At 26.2% G+C, this 23,658-nt stretch overlaps 1 protein-coding gene across 13 annotated transcripts in view; it reads left to right on the top strand.

Annotated features, from left to right (window-relative positions):
- The window catches only part of LOC129611238 (transient receptor potential cation channel trpm), a 248,746-nt gene that overhangs the window by 45,787 nt on the left and 179,301 nt on the right, over positions 1-23,658 (top strand). For all 13 annotated transcript variants that reach the window (XM_055524269.1, XM_055524268.1, XM_055524272.1 and 10 more), the window contains 2 exons: positions 7,580-7,668; positions 22,301-22,378. The gene's annotated coding sequence lies outside the window, so the exon portion shown is untranslated. The remainder of the gene's footprint in view (positions 1-7,579; positions 7,669-22,300; positions 22,379-23,658) is intronic.

The raw sequence follows: 23,658 nt of genomic DNA on the forward strand, positions 1-23,658 counted from the left end.
AAGTGTTAAAGTTTGAACATTTTTAATTAAGTGTTCAAAATTGATAAAAATTTTCAATTTATTGATTGATAAATAAGATTTTCTAAAATATTTAGAAAAACATTTTTAGGATTCTTATGAACTATTTTTAACGTACAAGTTAATTGAAAAAATAATTTAAACTTTTTATGTAAAAAATCTTTAAAATTTTTTTTTTACTTCAATCGACTGAATTGCACAAAGACAATTTGCTTTGAAAGCTGTTTGAGACTTAATTATTTTATTTAATTTGGAGAGTTGTATTGGAATAGTGAGTTGTATTTGAATAATAAACGGACTCTAATAAGTTAGCTGAACAAAATTTTTGAGTAATCTATAAGCTATATGATTCGAAACTTTCTTACGAATTTTCATGGAGTTAGCCCAACTAGTTTATGAAATATTTAAAATTAGCTTTTACAGGGTTATATGTCAACTACCTGAGCTTGTTAGACATTTGGACATTTAGTTTTTCTAGAGATTATGTGATGCCATATAATGGCTTCGTATTTTGCAACTTCATAGCCCACGGTGAACAAAAAACTTTTGTTTCACCGCTTTTTCCGACTTTTAATTTGACCTTTGGTTGACCTTAATAACCTTATTGGTTTAAGAAATACATACAAATTTTTAAATTTTTGGAATTTCGCTTTGTGCCTTCCTTCTCTGTGAAAAGTTTTCCAGTTAGTTTCGGTAATAAAAAGAACTAAAATATTAAACTTCATGAAATTCCATCAATTAGTTCCGTCGATATGGTAAGCAATATAAAATCGGCCCCCGATTCGGTTTGCGACCGCTGAATATTATAAATATTAAATTTGATGGAAAGTTGTTGATTATTTCTCTTTATATGTGCAAAATGTAAAATTGTTCAGTAAAAAGGACCGGGACCTCTTACAGATTGATCAATATATCCCAAAAATTTATCAATCCGTAAAATGGCCGAATAAACTCACATATAAAATTTTATCAAAATCGGTTTAATCGAACTTGCGACACTCGCGTACACATACAGACCAAAAAACAGGGAAGCCCACACTTCTCTAAAAAGAATTTGTTTATGCTTCCCTGCCATGGATAAGCCATCAAAAACTTAACATTCGAAATTTGGGCCCATCATATAACCTCGCTTATTATATGCAATGCAGATTTATAGAAAGAAGGAATAAAATTTCCAATAAAATCATTTTCCTTTTACTAAAAACTTAAATTTTCTTTAAATAAATTTCATTTTAATTTACAAAGTAATAAAATAAATTTAGTTTTCTTTTTCCGTTTTCGAAATATTTAAGAAAACATATTTTTTTTCTTCATTCCTTTATCAAATTATTATCCTTTTGTGCATCATCCTATATGCGAATATGAGAGCAGTACAAAAAATCTGATGTGGTCAGCACATAACCGACCGCATTGTGTATTGTCTAGTTAAATGAAAGTGTTACAGAATATTATAAAAATGTCTGTTAAATACTTCTTTGCAATTTTTAGGACATTAGTAAGCTTATAGTTAACATACTTAGAAAAATGTAAATTTGGCTCTTAGTTTCGCTTTATGCTACCCGAATTCAATGAAATGCTCGCCAGTTAGTTTCGGTAACAACCAGAACTCAAATATCAAATTTCAAGAAATTCCATCAATTCATTCCGTAGATATGGTGAAAAATGTAAAATCGGCCCGCAAATCAGTTCTCAAGCCCTGATCTTTCCAAAAAAGTTATATGTTCATTGCTTTAATATGAGGAATTCATATATTAAATTTCAATGAAATCGGTTGATTATTTCTCTTTATATACACAAAAATGTATATTTGGCCCGTAGTAAACGTCTAGTTGCCAATGCCTGATTTCTTCCAAAACATACGAATTTTTGCGGACGGTCGAGCTGAGCTTATATATAAAATTTCAAGTAAATCGGTTGAATATTTTCTTCAAAATGTTCAAAAATGTAAAACAGGCCCGCTAAAAAGTGCAGTTCCCGAGGTCTGATATATACCAAAAGTTGATCGATCCGTGCCATGGTGGAAACAAACTTACATATAAAATTTCATCAAAATCGGTTCAGCCGAACTTGAGATACACGCTTGCACACACAGACCGACAGACGGACAGACCGACAGACCGACAGACCGACAGACCGACAGGTTGCTAAAAATAGTTTATTTACACTTCCCTACTATGAAGAAGTACGTTCCCACCGAAAACTCGATATGCAAAATTTGTTGCCATCACATAACCTACCTATTGTTTACACAATACGGTCGGTAAAAAAAATTTAGTCTTTTATATTTGTATGTGAAAAATACTTCAACAAATTTAGAACAGAACAAAAGGCGAAGGTTATTACTTTTGTGTTGTCTCTTATTTCATTGTTATACAAATAGTCTTAACAAAAGAAACCTTAACACAATCAGAATATAATCCTGTTTTTGATTAAATTACAATCTAACTGATCCTTTTGCCAAAGAACAAAAAAAATATGAAAAATAAATATGTGTAATATAAAAAGGATGTTTTTTTTTCACGTAGGAATGAAAATTGTGCATGCACATGCAAAGGAAAAATGCATTACTTATTTGAACTGAAAGAATGCTAAACATTTTAAATGTTAGTCTTATATGTAAATTTGACATTAAGTATATGTCCATGACATAGGGCGTTGATTTAAAAAATGTTTCCCTGAATATATTTTTATTTTTGTACGTCTCTGAACAGAACAGAATAAATGATTTTTCTATTTAAAATTTTAATTTACTAGTTATCATGTGCAGTGACAATATTACTTAAAGTCTTAGTATTAAAGTAGTTCCAAGCAGTTTTCAAAATTATAATTGGAATATGTTAAAATCAGCAGTTCAATAATGTACTAACATGTTTCTCCTAAAACTCTTTAAGTATTTGAGCAACTTTTGCTGTTGCATAAAATTATGCAACTTCTGTCCTTATTCTTATACACAAATAGCAAATAAAAAATATACACAACTATTTATTATTATGAAAACACCCATACAGTATTTTTCAAGCTCAATTGAGGGTCCAATACAATATTGTCTCTGTACGTAGAGAAATCGAGTAAAATGTTCTTTTTATTCTTTAAATAAATTCTCAAACTTAAGTAAAAGTGTTTTTTTAAAGTATGTCTTGTTATTTAAGACTAGAAGACAATGTGATTGCAACAAGAACAGAAGCCACTTATAACTTTAAAGAAAAAATTCTGAAAATTTTTTGGAAAAATTCCAAAGTGTACTGATGAATTCTGGTTTTTTTTTTATATTAAACAATTAAGTACAAACTTTTTTTTCAACTTCGCCCATCTCAAAGAAAGTAATGGTTTTGTCAGCTAGTGTATGATTTCAAGAGCAATCAAAATTAATTATGAAAACTGTTTTGTTGTTTTTTTTGTATTGGTTGAAAAAGAACGAGACTAAGGTACTCAAAAATTTAATAATGAATCTCTTGATTTTATGTATTTTTGGAAATAAATGTAGCAAGTTGTTCTAAAATTTTAATTTTTATTTTTCTTCTACAGAATCTTAAAATTTTAAAGTTTTATGAGGTTTTTAGCTTTAGTTTGTATTGTTACGACTTAATAATTATTATTAGTTAATCGTGAAATAACCGCCACATTGGAGTAAACGTGAATGCTATTCAACAACTTATTATAGAAAGTAATTGAGAACTGATAAGAACATTTTATCTTAAAAGCACATGGGCGTTGTTTTAGTGTAGTTGTGCGTACATCCTTATTAAATTTTCTTGTTAGAAGAAATCAAAAAACTCTAAAAATATCAATTACTATTTTAAATTTAAAAGTAATTTAATACTTCAGAAATTTAAGAATCTTCTATAATTAAGATAATTTTTCACCAGAAATTTGCACTTAATTAAAAGTAAATTAGCCTTATTAACTTAAAATCGGGATTCAACTAAACGAATATTACTTAATACTAAAGAGAAAAAAATATCAGTAATAATATTAGTGTAGTAGACACAAATGTGGTTGGTTGTTGTCAAATATATTATCAACTACTATGGTCTGTATATTAAACATATTATAACCATTATATGTGCAGTATAACACCAAAATACTGTGTGTAAGTAATATGTTATTTTGAGTCATTTATTGCTAACCCAAAACTGAGTACCCTTCTTTACAATTCCAAGGATACTTGTAAACATAAGTTAAAATTCTTCGAAAAATGTAAATTTACCTCTTAGTAAAGTTTTGCATTATGCCATTCGAATTCACCGAAAAATTCGTCAGACAACTTCAGTAACAACGTGAATTTAAACATTAAATTTCAAGAAATCCCTAGCTCGGTTTCTAAGCCCTGATCTTTCCAAAAAATTAAGTAATATGCTATTTTTAATCATTAATTGCTAGCCCAAAACTGAGTACCCATTTTTGTGTAGAAACAACAATATTGTTCTCCTTTCAGTTTTACAACACTGAAATTCTGCTGGAACACAGTCCCTGTAGTCCAGTTCTCGCCGTCCCTGATTTTTTTCTTGTTGGTCTTACATATATATTCAAGCTGTTAATTGATAAATATAATAACAATGTCGAAATTTGCAAATTTAAGAAAAGAAACCTTTAAAGAGGTATAAAAGTATAATATACAGGACTGAATATAATCATACAGAGAAGATAACCAAAGTATAAAAATGTTATAAATAATTTGTTCGATAATGACAACAACAACTTTGTTAGTAATAATTGATTACAATCTTGATCATCAAATTCACTTAATAGGATTCACAAGTATTAAAATCCTTCATCATGACTTTTACTATTTCGATTTCATCCTACAAGTTTCGAGTTGGGAAATTGAACTCACTATAGAGATATAAAAATATATGATTATATAATTGAACAAATATTGTGTACCTACGTAAAGGATAAAAATACTCTTGAAATGTCAAACAGCAAAAAGAAAACAAAATTTTCACACAATATCTTGGAGAATTTTTGATGTACAAGGATAATTATGTATGATATTGTTTTGACAGTAAAGATTTTCCACTTAATAGAAAAAATTTATTCTAAATTCTCTTTCCATTTTATTTTTCTATTTTCTTAAACTATTTATTCAATTTTATTTATTTATTTTTCTAAATAAGCTTCTATTACTACTTCATAGTTCGATTGTTATAAATGAAAAATAGGATAACATTTTTAAAATGCCCAATTGAATTGAATTTCTATTCTGAGCAAGTTTATCTGAAATAATTTAAAAATCTCAAGTTGGAATATTTTTTTTATTAGAGAATATCTAAGAAATTTAAATAAAAACATCATCAATTTATGCATATTTTCTTATAAGGAGAATGAATTATATTTAGAATGAATATATTAAACCTTTTATACATATGTATGAATACTGGAGTGGACTGTATAATGTATTGGTATGTGTGAGTGTGTGAAATATTTGAAATTTTGTTTTAGGTCTATTATTGTTTATAAATGAAAAACTTATGTATTCGGAGAGGAGAATGGAAATATATTCTTATGGAAATTTTTTATTTAATAAATTTTTGAATGAGAATTGAATTTAAATTTATTGCCAAATTGTTAATAATTTCAATAATTTGACCTATAACAGTTTTCCATTATTAGTCATTGTTGCAAGGATTCACAATAAAATTTAAAGTTTTTTGTTTTTCTACTTTTAAAAAAATTTTATGAATGTTTTGAAAAGTAAATGGTGAAAGTAATTTACAAATACCTTAATTATAACAATATAGTTTTAGATTTCTGAAAATCTTGTAAGTATTTAAGTTAAAATTGATAAAATTTCGTTAACTATTTAGTTTTAGCTTCAGTACCTTGGGAACATGTTCAGTTTAATGGAAATTTCTTCATGCAACTGCAGAACAGATAGATGACGTAATCAAAGGAACGAGTTAAAAGCAGAAAAATTAATTAAAAAAAAATTTTTTTTCTCCTCGAACTGGACTCGAACCAGTGACCTACCGCTTTCTAGGCAAACGCTCTACCAACTGAGTTACAGAGGCATGAAGAAATTGCCGACGAAATGTTCTCTACATTGCTTATACTGTAATTCACATGATTACTAAGTATTTGTTTACATTGACTGCTACATACAATCTACTATTGAAACACTCAATAACAAGAACATATATATTTATAGGTTTTGTGCTTATTACTTATTAATTTCACAACTATGATGTTGTATTAGTAAAATTCAGGTTATACATATCTTAGCTATAATTTTGAATTGGTTTTAAACTTGTATAAGACTCCATTAAGTACGAGTTTAACTTAACTTATTACCATTACCTCTTACAAAACATATATGCAAGATATGCAGAAACTTATATAACAGTTCTTTCAACTATACTATGCGTTAATATTTTATGTGCAGACATTAAACTTATAGTCAACTTAATGATCACATGAACAAAATTGCGGACTATTTGTAAGCTTTGTGCTTATTTAATACGAGATGTGCTGAAAATTTAATTAAATCACTTACACTTTTTAATGAATTGGCACCAACACATTGTAATGACAGAAGGATGAATTATTCTAATCTATAAAATGAGGTTCTATTTGTGAATCTGAATTTGTTTATCTCAGCTTATGGTTCTTCTCACATTAGATTTGTATGTGAGTTTTTTAACTGTTGCCGATCAAATGCCGACCAAATTTTATGCTTGTGATTTAGAAATTTTATAGAAACTCCAAAAGTTTTATAGAAACTCATCGAATTGAATTTTTTCAAACGTTGATTGAATAAAAATGTTGTGTTGTATACAATAGGGATTTAATTTCTGAAAAAAAAAAATTATTTTTAAAAATTCACCATTAAAAAAGTCAATCAAAGTCATTCAAAATTTTACAACATTTTTTTATAATCAATATTAAATTTTAAAATCAATTTTAATGCTAGATTTTCAATAAAAAATATTAAATTTCTTTATTGTCAATAAATTTTTAATCCAGAGCTAGATTGCACAGTTTAGATTTATATTAATGAACTCATTTATCTAACTAATCAAGAAAATATTCAATATTCTTTAAAATAAAGAAAGAACAAGAAAAAAATTCATAAAATATTACCATTTATTGCTATCCTTAAATTTTCCTTGATTTTATTGCATTGTTTTTAGAAATTTTGAGTTATAAATTGAATACTAAAATTGAGGATTTCAAGGTTGTCGTCTTTGTATTCTTTGAATCTTTTATGGTATTTTATTACATAAGCATAATTACAACAAAAATTTCCTCTAGTCCCTTTTTAATATTTTTTTTTCTTTTTTTTCTACTTTGACATTTCACTTCTTATCTGATTTTAATAAAGATAAATTTAAAGATTTTATTTTTGAAATTATTTTTGATATTTTGTTATACTACTTAGCACAAACATTGTATCCATTTCTAGAATAAAACAAAATTCTCTTAAGGCTGCGGCAAAAAACAAAAAGTAAAAAAGGTTTTGAAATGGGTTCCGAAATCAAAATACTTACTGTAGAAAATATGACAAAAAAATTCATGAAACATAATAAAAAATATCTTTTATTTTTTTTTTTTGTCATTTCAGGTATGTGTGGGACGTTGTGAACTTTTCAATTTTCTTAGTTCTGGATTTATGTAGGATAAATTACTTATGGTGTACTTATATTATGGCAAGTAAGCATTGAAACTTTGTATAAATAATTGAAATTAGTCACAGGTTTTTTATATGTTGTTTTTAAATTAAAGTTATTTTGTGTTAAAAAATTTAAAATAAAAAGTTTGATTAATTTGAAAAAGTTTATTTGACTCTAGTTTTGATGGGTCCGTAAAGTTTAGTCTTTTGTTTTTGAAGTTGTGGTCAGATATTTACAGAATTTTTAATGGCTGGCCTATTATTGCACATTCGTAAACTTGTTTTAATTTTGGTCAATGATTTTTGTAAGACTTCCCAAAGGAGGTAAGGTCTCAATTAATAGAAAAAATTTTCTAGATTTTCTTACAGAAACAAATAAGAATCTTAATTTTTCGTCAATAATTTTTTTAAGCTGTACTATGCAAATTAAAATTTTCTTCGGAAAATTGCTTATTATTGATAACGCATTTTTGCAAACTGCCCCTAAAGGGCATTTATGCACTTTTGAAAACTGCCCCTAAAGATATGCAATTTTCTATTTTGAATAAATGAAGTAAAAATTAAAGTTCTATTCAAATGAAAAGTTTTCCATGCATTTTTTTGTTACCAAATGATTTATCAATAAAATATCTTTAGCAATAAATAATATAAGTATGTTTTACTTAACATTAACGTTGAATTTGCTTATTTTATTTCCTCATGCACAGTCAAACACGCTTAATATCAATCCTGTTTAATATCACAACCCGGTTAAATTCAAAATTTTTTGAGAAAAGAAGATTTTTATGTAGTTTTACAAATACTCCAACTCACTTAATAGAAATTTTCTTAAAATCAAGTAAATCTTCACATCAAAATATCAAATTTCATTCAATTTCGCTTTCTTCAAATCAAGAGGAACAATTCTCACTTTTTGCCAATTACGATTTACGCTTGCCTTTATTTTCAGTTTTTCTACCTGTTTCAATAAATATAATCTGGTATTATAAACCATCCTTTTTAACTTAATATGGTTATAACCCTTGCTATAATTTTAATAAAAACTATATTATGAGAATGATCTGACTTTTAGACTATTTTCTTATTAATAACATGGAATCAATGAAAATTAATAAAAATTACGAATATTCCTTTATGTCCCTTTTTATTAGACTTGATAAGAATTCCAATTGAAATTTCGTATATTATGAAATATTGAAACAGAAGTCCATTGGGGTTTTTAATTGTTCTATTTATTAATATAGATTATTATTATTAATGGTTTTTGTGGCTATAAATAAAATTTTATGAAAAAAAAATCATTCAATTAAATTTTTTCTTAATCTTTATAATTGCACATGGTTGCCGAAACATTATTGATAAACAGTAATTTTTTCCTAGTATCCATTGAATTATTCAAACATTTTCAAACACACTTTCAATTTTTTCAAAACATACAGGGTGTATACACTTGCGAAGTATTGTGGGAACATGTATAACACTACTTATGTGTTTTATTTCTTAGTTATTGCTCCTTGTCAATTTATTGATTTTGTGAAAATTCTTCTTCTTCAAAAGTGTAATTTCTTTACATATTTGCAATTAGACTTAAAGAAATTAAAGAGGTAGACAAATTTCATAGATTATTTTAGAAGCCCTTGGAATCCTCTATTTAACAAAACCTTTCATGGAGTATTTGGTTGAGAATAGAAGTCATTTTCTTTCAGTTTTTTTTACCGACCGTATTGTGTAAACAATAGGTAAGTTATGTGATGGCAACAAATTTTGCATATCGAGTTTTCGGTGGGAACGTACTTCTCCATAGTAGGGAAGTGTAAATAAACTATTTTTAGCAACCTGTCGGTCTGTCGGTCTGTCGGTCTGTGTGTGTACGCGTGTATCTCAAGTTCGGCCGAACCGATTTTGATGAAATTTTATATGTAAGTTTATTTCCACCATGGCACGGATCGATCAACTTTTGGTATATATCAGGCCTCGGGAACTGCACTTTTTAGCGGGCCTGTTTTACATTTTTGAGCATATTGAAGAACATATTCAACCGATTTACTTGAAATTTCATATATAAGTTTTGCTCTACCGGCGATGAAACCTCCTATCTTTTGGAAGAAATCAGGCGTCAGTAACTGGACGTTTACTACGGGCCAAATGTACATTTTTGTGTATATAAAGAGAAATAATCAACCGATTTCATTGAAATTTAATATATAAATTCCTCGTATGAAAACTATGAACATATAAATTTTTTGGAAATATCAGGACTCGAAAACTGATTTGCGGGCCGATTTTACATTTTTCACCATTTTGAAGAAAATATTCAACCGATTTACTTGAAATTTCATATATGAGCTTTGTTTGACCGTCCGTGAAAATTCCTAGCTTTTGGAACAAATCAGGTATCGGCAACTGGACGTTTACTACGGGCCAAATATACATTTTTGTGTATATAAAGAGAAATAATCAACCGATTTCATTGAAATTTAATACTTGAGTTTCTCGTATTAAAACAATGAACATATAACTTTTTTGGAAAGATCAGGGCTCGAGAACTGATTTGCGGGCCGACTTTACATTTTTCACCATATACACAGAACAAATTGATGGAATTTCTTGAAATTTGATATTTGAGTTCTGGTCGTTACCGAAACTAACTGGCGAGCATTTCAGGGAATTCGGGTAGCACAAAGCGAAACTCTACTAAGAGCCAAATTTACATTTTTCTAGGTATGTTAACTATAAGCTTACTAATGTCCTAAAAATTGGAAAGAAGTATTTAACAGACATTTTTATAATATTCTGTAACACTTTCACTTAACTAGACAATACACATTGCGGTCGGTTATGTGCTGACCACATCAGATTTTTTTAATTGTTATGTATAGCGGATTTTTTGTGATATACTGTAAAACTTTAAAATTTTGCGAATATCATCATCGCATCTCGGACATCTTGTGTAAAAATAACAAAAAGGCTTCACAGATTATGAGAATAGCTACCATATTTTTTATAAACTCATATTTCTAATCTTAATAATTGGCAAAAAAAAACTATATACATATATTATTTATTAATATATTTCAAGGTTAATTTGCTATGAGTTTCCACATGAGTTGAAAGGGTTACTTGAAAAATTAATTTTATTTTTAAAACCTTCCCCATTATTTTTATATTAAATTCTTTTATACATGTGTGACGGTCTGTACGCATTCTACTCATAAGTATTTTAAACTTTATTTTAAGCGTAAAATTTTAATAATTAGAAAAAAAAATTCTCATTAAATGGGGAAAATATTTAATTAAATCGTTTTACGTATATTTGATTAACTTTACCTCTATTAAAAGTATTTAATTACGATGTTTTTAAAAGTTAAACGAATCTTGAATACTTTTGTTTTTATTTTAAATGGAATTGAATTAATCTCAAACACAGTTCTTGTAGTACTTGTGGAAATGAACTGCTTATCAGGCAGTGTACAAGAAATACCAATTTTCTTCTAATATAATGAGTTATTATCCTTTTTCTTATTTGGTTTTTTTCTTTATTTTTATAAATAGGTACACATAATGGTTTTGTCATGATATCATGGGAATTTAATTATCCTTAAACGATTCAATCTCTTAAAATATTTTCTCTTCTACATCAATTCTTTTTTAATTCATTTTTATACAATCAGTATAATTTTTAAGAGGAAAGACGAACGTATTACTTTTAGCACTTAAAAATATAATTTATCCTTAAAAATCCTTTTTTTTTTTGTTCTTTTACTGTTTTTGTTGTTGTTTTCTTTCTTTTTTGTTTTCATAAGAAATTCTTCGTTTGGTGTCTGCGAGTTACTGTGAAAAATTTCAAGAACAAATTTCATTCAACGATTTTCTTTTTTTTCGTGTTCTCTTAAAGCTTTCCAAAAATTAAGTAAATATTTTGTTACTGACACACAAACAGATACACGCATAAGTATAAACTGTAAACCTTAGATATTTATATAAGAAGATAATTTCGGTAGAGAAGATGCGGAAAAAGAAGCCAGAAACAAAGAAGAATAAAAAGCGTTTTAAAAAAACTTTACAAATCACATTTAAGACTGAACAGGCGTTCAAGTGTGAACCTCTAATGTCCTTTTCATTTTGTTAAATTCTTGATATTTTTGTTGACAAAATTTTTAAATATTATTTTTAAATTCTTTTTTTTCTTCCGGATAACGTTACGAATACAAAAAAAAATGTACAAAACACACTTTTTTCGGATTGTCGCTTTTTATACAATTTCCATTTTCTTTTTTTATTGCTTCTCTTATTAACCGGGAAAGCTTACATTTATGAAAAGTTTCAAATTTTAACAAGAAGTAGGTATTATACAAATTTTTTTTACTTTTTTGCAATGTAATATCCTTTTCTTAACAAACGAAAATTAAAAACAAAATTAAAAACATTTTTGTCCGTCTTTAAACTGAAAATATTTTGTGTTTTGAATTCTCCTTTACTTAAAATCGTTTGAAATGAAAAATGGGAATGAATTTTACTGAATAAAAAAGTAGATGATGAATGAAATTGAAAATTACAGTGATGCTCAGAAAAATTTAAAGTTTTCCAAGGCAATAATCGGCTTGTATTGTATTTTGAGGAAATTTGAAATTTTCCTTTTAAAAAAAACGAAAAGAAAATTGGTTTTTTCATGTGAAGACTCAAGTCAATATCACTCTTTTCCCATCTTCTTGTATGCTAACAAAATACATAGAGCAGTGTGAGACAACAGGTCCAGGAAAACACAAAAAGTTTAGGCACATTTTAATTTTATTACCCATCTTCTAGGGTTTTGTTGCCACAAAATAACTTTTCTTACAAATTATCTAATTTTTAGCTTTTTGATTCTATCCCAAAAAATGTGACTCATGAAGTTCCTCATCTTTGTTCAAAATTTTCTTAACTTTTCCCTCAACAGATGTTTACTTAAAATTTCACACAGCTAACTTATTAGTTTTCTTATATAAAGTAAATGTTTGTATCCTGAATTTGAAAACCATATTTTAAGAAAAAGCATTTCTACAAAGCAACATTCTGAGATCTACATAATATTCTTTCTCATCAAGAAGTCTTCTGAATTATTATGAATCAATCAATTTCGCATTTGATTCAATTGGATTACATAAACTGTAATTAAGAATCTGTCGAGTGATAGTCTGTTTTTCTTTGTTAAACCAAACAGCTGAGAAAATTATGGTAATTTTTTCACGTTCTTTGTTAAATTCACTGTCATAATATTTCTTCATAAAACACTTTATCATAATATTTAAATTTTAGTTAAAGGAAATATCATAAGAATGTCCGGTTTCTCTTTTTTTATTCTTTCAATTTAAAAAAAAAATAAAAAGATTTTTTCCACAATGTATTTAAATTTCTTGTTCTGAATTCTTAAAATAATTTCACTAATAGCCCTAAAGAAAAAAAAATTGCAAATTTTTCTTTATTTAGACTTATTTGAATATTGCATTAAAATGAAAATCTCGTGTAAAATTTCATATAATGAACTTTATGAAGGATTAAGTAACTGTGAAAATATTGCATAATTCTAGGATTTTTAATATTTTTTTTCGTAATTACAAGTCATTTGAGGTGAGTAAGAATTATAAAATTATGTAAATTGGTTCTCAATTCTTTACTTTTCTTATCTTCTTTTAACACCTTGCTATTTTTATTATTACTATAACTCAAATATTGTAAATTATCGCAATAGCTTATGAACTCGGGATATTCTAAGGAATTAATTTGGAAGTTTAATATTAGAAAGTATGCAGTTAGTTGAAATTGACGCAGTGATGCTACACTGCGGTAATTTACAGTAGACAAATATTTCAATTAATAAGTAATTTCAATGATTTTGTTGTAAAAAATCTACTGAAATACAGAAGTTCATTAACAGGCAAATAGACAAATGGACAAATAACGGCGAATGGATATTTTGCGAAAATTTCTTTATTCTTTTTACATTTTTCTAACAGGAAATTTCGTCAGTGAAAAGTCTGCTTACTTTATTTTAATAAACAAAAATCATAATATTTCTGATATTCATAAGACATTACGTTACGTTATCTTTAAATCTCCAATTTTCCAGCACATAAATAGCCCTGGAGTTTTGCTTTTTAAAAAAATTTCTGTCTTAGCTAGGCGGTAATTGTGTCCTGTGCTTTGTATATTTTTATTATCTTAATTTTCTTAATTGTTTTAGTTCTTGTCATGTTTAAAATAATTTTTTGAAATTTAAATAAGTGAACAAAACTCCAACTGCATTAAAATATTATAATACAAGTAGTGATTAAATTTTTTAATGAGAATTGCATTTTCTAAAATTCACTTAGATTTTGCTAAAAAAATGGAAAAACTGCTTAAAACACAGTACTTCCAGTATTTATTATGTTATTTGCTTTTAATATCCTTATATAAAAAAATTGATCCTTTTTATTTGTATGCAAATTTTAAAAAGGAGTAAAAGGAAAAGTATGTGCATACACCATTTTCTCTTTTTCACATAAAATTAGCTTTTGCATATAACGTCATAACGGGGAATTCTATGATATTAATGCACACAATATTATGATATACAATTGTATGGATGCTCATGAAATAGAGAATAAAATTTTAGTTGTGAAGAATTTCGTTTTAATGGAATTTGCATGGAATTGATCTGTTTGTATACCAACTACAAGGTAGAATACCTTAAGGGTATATAATGTCAAAAATAATCTCGTTTTTATAATATTATAATATAAAATCCTTGTAAATTTTATTATTTTATAAAATAAAATTCTTAAGAGAATATTCAAGGAGCCATTTAATTTCGTGAAAAATTTCGACTATACGTAAAAGAAGTATTTTGTATTTTCTTGTTATTTTTTAATAGTTTGCTGAATTTTTTTCTTCTTTTTTGCTAAAATACCTTCTTTTTTGCTAAATTTTGTTTATTCTGTTAAGGAATAAGGAATTTTGATTTAACAATTTCAATGAAATTTGAATTTTTACAAAATAATTTTCAATAATGTTGATATAGCTAGATTGTATTATCCATGTTTAGAAAAAAAAATTTATCATGTACTTACCATGTTAAAAAATGCTATTGATTTTTTTTTATTCTTATTAACAAAACTCAAATGAAAGTGAGGGTTTTCAGAAAAGCAAATTTGTTTTTAACTTCACAATCCAAATAGTAATTTTGGAATATTTGAATTCATTTTGCATATGGTTAGGAGGAATTTGAGTCAAACAAACAAAACAAGCTATACTTTGCAATAAACTGTGTATTGAGACAATTTATTCATTATTCTGAATAAAGAATGCATATTAGATCATCATTGTTTAACAACTTATAATTCTTACAGTTTTAAAATGCTTATGATTGCGTTTCAAAAGTTGATGTTAGCCAAACTTTGTTATTTGATTAACCAACTTGATTTATTTTACAGCATTTGATTTTTTCTAACATAAGGGTCATCTTTTGAAATTAGCGAAAAAAAGTAATCAACAGGCTTAATGGAAAATTCTGGATAGGGTTAATCAAATTTGTGATCTTCCTTCGTTTGCCTTCTTATGAGAGTAGATTTTAGTTTTTCATCAACTTCTGTTGGGTAACGCAGTTGCCCTAGTTTTATCTGGTCAAATTTTTTGCGAGCGAGATTAACAAGTAAATTAAAAATTCAAGGTTTAAATTAAATTTAATACTACAAATGTTATTTTTTCTTCCCCCTTTTCCTTTCCTTTCCCTTTCCATCTATAAATGATAACGGTTTTAGCTACAGTCACTGAAACCATACAAACAATTGAGAAATTTAATAATGAAGAGTTTATTATTAAGAAAAAGGTTTAGGGAACCAAAATTTTTATTCTGCATTTTAAATAAGATCACATTTTGCGACAGACTAATTACAAAAAAAATAAGCATTTTGTGGTAACGTACTTAAAAAAAAAGGGTTTAAATAAAAAAAAATTTTTAAATTTAAAATTGTTTAAACAAAAAAATCGAATATTTTCCATTCTGTTTACATCTTTTCTTATAGATGTAGGCGGAAAAATGTTCACTCTTAACGAGCACAAAAAAGGAAACATGAAAAATTAATCAAGAAGTTCAAAAATTTTTTTTATTCGTTAACTCCAAAAAAAAAACCCAACTACAACATTTCTTTGTTTTTTTTTTGTATTTTATTTTCCTTTTTTACATTCTTACAATCAATTAAGAAATTTCAAAATTCTCTAGAACATGCGTACAATATGTGCCCACATAATTTCTTGTTCTCAAAGGACATTTTCATTATTCGATTAATTTACTTAAATAAAAGGAAATTAAATAGAAAATTTATTCTTGTATATAGAGGTTAATTTAATCTAAAATTCTATTTGCCAAGAGTGTTGATAATTGTTATTCTCCTAACCTTAAATAATAATTATATCAAAAATAAAAGGGAAAAAGAATAAAGAAAAAAATATTTTCCTTGAAAATATTTTCGTATAAGTGATAAAATTAAATTCGTGTCGAACGTGTGACTTGTAAGCAAGAAGCAACAATTTATTGAATGAATTTAGGCATAGAAAATGTTTAAAATGGTAATAATCAAATGTTTTTTTTAGAAAATTGAATGAAATTCAAATATTTTTTGAGTTTAGCAAAATATTAAACGAATTTCCTTAAAGCTGAGCACTGATTTAATAAACCATTTAATTCAAATTAGGCCATAAATGCTGCTTGATTTGAAAAAACAAAAACAAAAAAGTATATAGTAGACCTAACTAATAAATCCTTGTTCATCATTTATTGTATACATACAAGCGAATATTATTCATACTACGTATGTATGTATGTAAAGTGAATAATATTATTATGTAGAATGTGTGTATATAAATGGAATTTTTCTATTATAAATGTCTTCATGTTATATAATTTCAAAAATAAATGATTATATTATCAGTGTAATTATTGTGGAAATGTAAACATCATAAAATACGTGATTGTTTGTTTTTAGCTATGTATATAGTAAATTAATTGTACTAAGCATATAGATGTTTAAGGCAATATGCGAGTAATCGCTTTAAGCAATAATATTATATAACAATATTTAACAAATACCAAGACGTAACCTAAAACAGAATTTCAATTGACTTAAGGTATAATTAAGTGTTTGATATACTACATATTTTCAGAAGTGTAAATAATTATATGAATATGGGGAAGATGCAGGGAAGTTAAATTTTATTATATAAATTGAAATATTTCTTCGTTGAATTTGTAATTTCAGATTTTTAATCAGATCAGATTTTGAAGTGCTCTCAATATGCGCTAGAAAGGGGCTAGTATAATTCAAGAATATGTAAACTTTTGTACACATTATGTGTTGTGTGTATATGCAGGATTGATCAAAAAGGCATACAGCAGCGCATACCATTAGATAAAGAATTTAAATGGATAAAACTTTTGTTTCAGGGTGGGTGCCAAATCTTTCCCAATATTTATGGTTTATAATGAAAAAATTAAAACTTCAAACAAATGAAGTCAATAACTCTTGAAATTTGTAAAATTCGAATTTTTGGCAAATTATATTCCCGAACTGCAATATTTTCCAAATTTCTATAAATGCAGAAAGCTAAATAAAATTCATTCCATTCAAGAGTATAATTATTTTTCTTAACTCGGACAATTAAACCTCAAATTCCAGCATTATGTTAAAGCCTCTTTTAATTTTTTTTTTTGCCTTATCCTAAACTTATGCAATCTTTGAAATAGTTTCGTATGAGAATGAAAAAATTACAAACCTTTGGTTTGTCCCAATTTTATTTTAATTTTGTTAGAACAACAATTTCATATTATATTTTTTTACAGAATTTTTTCTTGAATTCAACCATTAAAAAATCTTTTATGGTACAGAAAATGTAGCAAAACAACACCAAACTTTATAATTTTTCAAGGCCTTAATAAAAAGTATACAATCGAACAAAATGCCACTATTATTGCTTTTGATCAATTATTTTAAGTTTTATTATTCTATTGTTTATAGAATTTATTCTACTTTAATTAACAATTAAAGTAGAATAAGTTCTATAAACAGTTTTATTTATTGAAAAACCACTGATTTTTCATGAAAAATTCCAATGTTCTGTAAATGAGCCTCTTGAAAAATCTCAATGTTCTATGAATGAGCCTCTTCAGAAATGCTGTCAACAATTTATTATACAAAATTTACCATTTCAATTAAAATTTCAATAAAAATGATTAAAAGATTAAGTATAACAAATAAAACTTTCGATAAATTAAAAGATCTTCTTCTCTTTCTTGTTCCTATGGCTATAATATAATGCAAAATGCGCGATATAAAATTGATTCTGCATTAGAAAATTTAATAAAAATTGCTCTCTTTAATTTAAACGCACACTTTTACATAAAGGAAGTTAAGTTACCTCTAGCTGTTTAAATGTTTTTTGTCGTAATTGAAGTTAGTATAAATATAATCTGGCGTGCATTTTAAAGTATTTCCAAATCAGCAAAATAATTTTACAAATTTTCATTATCACTTTGGCTGGTGTTGACAATTTTTAGTGAATAATTTTATATAATTGTACATTTTAAACTAAAGTCCTAAAATTTCACATTAATAACATAAAAATTTTATTCAAGGCCATAATCCTTTCAAGGTTTACTATTACTTTATTAATTCCTTATTTTATTTTATATTTTAAATCATAAAGTCAATTGAATTGTTTAAAAAGCTATTTAAGATTTGAAATTTAGTATTCGTACGTATAAAATTAAAATTTAAATACTTTATGTTTAACATTAAAATACGCATTGTTGACTTAACAACAAATTTTTTTTCTCTTCAATAACATTTACACATATGTGACGCTTTCATACACATGTGTATACATTTATATGTACGTGTATATTGAATTATATTATTGTACTTAAATAACGTAAATAATGTAAAATGTAAATAACAAGTACACATACGTACGTTTATAAATATTTTGTTGTTGAATACATAATAATAAATGATCATCTAAATAAAAATGTTTGTACAAATATATAGAATAATATGTATGTATGTAGATATATGCTTGTATAATGGGAGTACGTACGTTTTATATAATGCATGTGCGATGATATTAAATTTACCCTTAAATTTTGTGCCATAAAAAAACAATTTTTACAAAGTATGGAAAATTTTTATTTTTTTTTTTATTTTTGTTTTGTTATTTTATCTTCTCACTACATTTGTTTTTAAAAAGTTTACAATGACACACAACGAGCCTATGACGACGTTTGTTATGTCATTAAAAAAAATTTTGTTTTTACTTTTTTGTTTTTTGTTTTTTAGTTAAGGAATTCATTTTCGTTACTGTTTATTTAAGCGTTTTTTTTAAGTTATTTTTGTTGGTATTCTTGTTTTAGTGCTGTTTCATTCTTCTTTGCATTTTCTGTTTTCGTTTTTTTTTTTCCCAAAAAGTCATAAAATTTTATTTTTTATTGTATAAACTGTTGACTACACCTTAACAGGTAACATAACGTAATCCACGTCCTTTATTTACATAAATAAAATTTTTTTTCCTGAGTGAACCGAAAAGAAAGAAAAACAGAAAAATAAGATGATAGAATGAGATGAGAGCAAAATCAAAAGAGAGAAGGGGAGAGAGTAAAATTTAAACAAAAATGATACTAACACATAGCTGTACTGTACATTACACATTTTCTTAAAAAAAGATGTCGCCTTAATATTTCTTTTTCAATGTGCGTTCAAACAAAATATGCGTTCGTCGAAGAAAAGTTGTTGTTCATTTCTTATTGTTTGTTTCTTTGAATGTGCTTTTTTTCATTTTTATTATTTGTAGGCCTTAAATTAGGAATTTCGTTTTCATTTAATAAAAGTTTATATACATACATACACACATATATAAGTAAAATAATTTTTGAGCAAAAGATGATATGATTTAGTTTTGCTCTTTTACTCTGTTTTCTGTTTTATGATAATTTTTTCTTCAAAAAAAAAAAAATAAAATAAAAAGCTGGTTAATATCTTAAATTGGTAAGGATAATTCCACTAAAAATACGTGCTCTTAATCCCTAAACAAAAAAAAAAAATAACGGGAAAAGCCAGAAAAATAAACAAATAAATGGAAAGGATTTATAGATAAGCGGGTAGAAAATGAAAAACAAAATATAGAAGAAATAAAAAAATACTTTAAAATTACAAAAAAAAATGAAGAATATTGCAAGGTTATTAAAAAACCGAAATAATGATGAATACGAAATGAAATTTAGGAAAAAACGAAAACTAATTCCACGTTGAGACTCAGTAAACTTTCTTTTTTTTTAGAGAAAATCAAAATATCATTATGGCACGCTTTACATTTCTCTAATATTTATCTTATTGTTTGAAAGAAGAAGAGCAAATCAAAATCAGTTTCCTGTTAAAATCCAATTTCTAAAACAACGAGCGCATTCTTCAGATTAAGGAAGTCTTTGAATTTATAACACTACAAGAGATCTTAAGAATTTTTAAATTGGTTCAATTTATTATAATTTATATCTGAACTACATCAGAAGAGGCTTAGACCACTGATCTTTCCATTTATACCTATACACATTTTTGCACTCTTTAAAACTTTTTTCCTTTTCCACTTTTGTCTTCTGAGGAAATTTAGTCCGAGTTGAGTTTTGCTGCTAACTATTTTTAGAGGCCTTCTTCTATTGGTTGTGTTTGCTAGAAAGGAGACGTACATTGAAGGACAGGTGGATGTTTTCAACATCTTTTGGAACATGGAGGTAAAAGCTGAAACTTCGATCTAATCAGATTTAACTTTACTAGTTCTCATAGATGAAGCCAATATCTTGTATATCTCATTTAATAGTCGGTATGTCACATATTGTTTTTAAAAAATTTTTGTTCATTGGGTCTCATTTAAAAAAAAACTAATCAGCTCAAGTTATTTAAATATTAAATTAGAAAGAAGCACTGTACGCAACACTTAATATACGTTTTTTAAAGCAACTCTGGTTTATTTTAAGGGTAAATTTTTTGTAAGTCAATTGATTTTTCTCAAATACAAAATTCTTCAATACAACAAAATACAAAATCCTCCGACCTTCACATTAACCATATACGTTCAAAAAAATCAATAGCTGCTTTTAAAAAGCAATATAAAATAGCTTGGCCCTTGAATATTCTGTCATATGCACCGAATTCACTTTATTAAATCTTATAATATTATTGGTAAATTTATTTTATATGAATACAGCCTCAAGCGTTTCTTTGAAAATTCCTACTATATAAAGGAAAATAAAATTTTATAAAAATTTATTGAGCACATTGTTGTTTGAAAAGGACCGACTACAAAATACTTTTTTGGGACAACAAAAGTAAAATGAAGAAAGAATATTTTTTTTTGTGTTTTTTTGATCATTCAGACTTTTTAAAAATTTTTTTTTTGCGTTTCAGCTCCAAGTTTTTAAAATTTTACAGAAGAGTTTTGCTTACGATTTCATATATGTGTGGGTATAGATGAAACAAAGACTATATAAAAGTACTTCTTCTATATAGAAAAAGTTGGCTGGTATCCTTTCTGTTCTATATATTTTTTATGTTTAGATTTTGGCTCTATACTCAATAATCTCTTCAGAATCTCTTCAGAAATAAAAGAAAAATTTAAAAATAAAAAAAAAACATTTGATTAACCCGTAAATTTTTGGTACCGTGTTTTGCTTTTCCTTTCTTAGCATGTTCTTATTTTTCGTAATTGTTAAATATCTGAATTGAAAAGATTTATTTTATTAAAGGTATTTTAATATTTAAATATGCCAGATTATGTAGGACTATTAAGGAAATAATATATTAGAATACTCTCCTTTATTCAAAAATATTCTTAGGTATTCTCAAAAGGAAAAAAAGAGAATCTATATTAAATTTCACAGTTGAATTTAATTTATTAAAATTTTATCTTGAATATAAAATTAAGAAAAGCGTTTGTTAAAGGAAAGGAATACAGAAACCGACAGAAAAGGTCCTTGAAAAATTAATAAAAGAGAAATGTATTTGATTATTTTTTAAATAATAAATTTTTTTCGAAGGTGCTGTACAAAATATACAATATTTTAGCTTTTAGCCATGAAGAGTTAAAAGAAATTTTTAAAGCAAATTTCAATATTTTAAAAACAAATGGGCGGCTGTCAAATATGAGAGAGATACTATTATGAAATTAAATGCTTAAGAACACTTTTTATAATTTTAAACATAAGTGAAATTAGCTAGAAGTTTTGTATCACAAGCATTTAAGAGGTAATTTTGAAAAAAATTAAATATTTTGTTGCCTTAAAAAATAATTGATCTTCAGAAAGTTGATCGAAATAAAGAAGTTAAGAAAATACAAAGCAGTAGTTCGCATCTAAATCTCATAAACTTTACAAAATCTCTGATTCATCTGCAAGCAAATAAAGATATGCAAACCATTTTACATTGATGCCTACAGTATCCAGATATTGTGAAAATTCTTTATATGTGCTACATTAATTAAAAACAGATCTTAACAAAATGAAATAATCAACATCCTTTTTTTTTTATTTATATAAAAAAAAACTATTTTACAATATTAAAGGACAATGTAAGGAAGATGCTTTTAAAAAAATTTTTTTTTTATTTTTAATTCCAGCAAATAACAATTTGTTCATAAATCTGTGGAATTCCTTAGGGGGAACATAAATTAAGACACGATACGCATGACTTCGTGGTAGGTTCTTTTTGTTTTTTGAAAACATGCATTATAATAAATTCACGTAGAAAACGACAAAAAATAGAGTTAACCGTGTCAACTCTGTGTTACTAGATGATGCTTTTTGACACTTAAATAAAAAAAATTTTATGCAAACATTTTTCTGAATTTCTCTATTACTAAACCTGGTTGTACTTGGCTTGACAAATTGAAATTTGCATGGGTTAAATCCGAATTATTTTGCATTCGCAATACGGCTATTATACGAACTATATCATAAAATTATTTTAAATCCGGAACCATTGCATTGATTTAACCCAAATATTTGTTTACACAGACAGGCACTTATAGTTAAAACTGCTCACAATCGATGTTCATCAAAAATATTATACTTATGCCTATATCTTAGAAGTCTATTTCTTATCGTTACATATGAAGTTGCAGATTTATAATACCCACCGAACATTCGCCCGGACGTATATAATAAACGAGTGTAAGTGAATTATGAAACATTAAAAATATTGTCTGGAATAAAATTATTATATGTCATATCAGTGCTTTATTTTCATATAAGAGAATGACCATTTCAAAGAGATTCATTTGAATTATTATTTAAGGTTCTTCATTGGAATTCCTGTGTTAAAAAAAAAAAAACAGTATTAAAAGTTCTGAAATCTCACGGTACAAAAGTTTTAATGTTTTTTAAAAAATAAATCAAAAAATATTTTCAAATAAGTGCTTTTGTTACTCTTAATGAAATCAGGACTCCATAATTTTGTAATTAATTATTTTCATTAGACCTATGGCCTTTAGAATAGCATAAAATTTATGAAATTTTTTCTCGCGTACAGTGAATTCCGCTTCTATGCAATTAAAGAAGGAGTCATAAAAATATTTAATGTTAATTTTTGTAAGTACGTGATGGCACAATTGTAATACGGCAGTGTTACGGATAATTAATTTGATGGTGATCGATGCTCTTTGTTAATGCAAGACAGTTCATCACAATATTGTAATTTATTTTTAAAACCTTTCGGTATCTGCAATAATCATTTGAGAGTACATTCCTTCAAATATTTGACACATTCTTACAAGATAACTATTACAATTTCTTGAATAATTTAAAGACAACATCTAGCTATGTGCATGAAACTATTTTTTTTTAATTAATTATATGTAAAATTTTAATTATAAATTGCTTTTAAATAAATTAAGAGCACGTGCAGCATAGAAGCACATGGAAACAGAAGATAAGCAAAAAAAAAAATAATGCGTACTTTTACGGCAATTTTTTTAAT

This window comes from Condylostylus longicornis, unplaced genomic scaffold (genome assembly GCF_029603195.1).
Source record: "Condylostylus longicornis isolate FDR11 unplaced genomic scaffold, ASM2960319v2 ptg000048l, whole genome shotgun sequence".
Lineage (NCBI taxonomy): Eukaryota > Metazoa > Arthropoda > Insecta > Diptera > Dolichopodidae > Condylostylus > Condylostylus longicornis.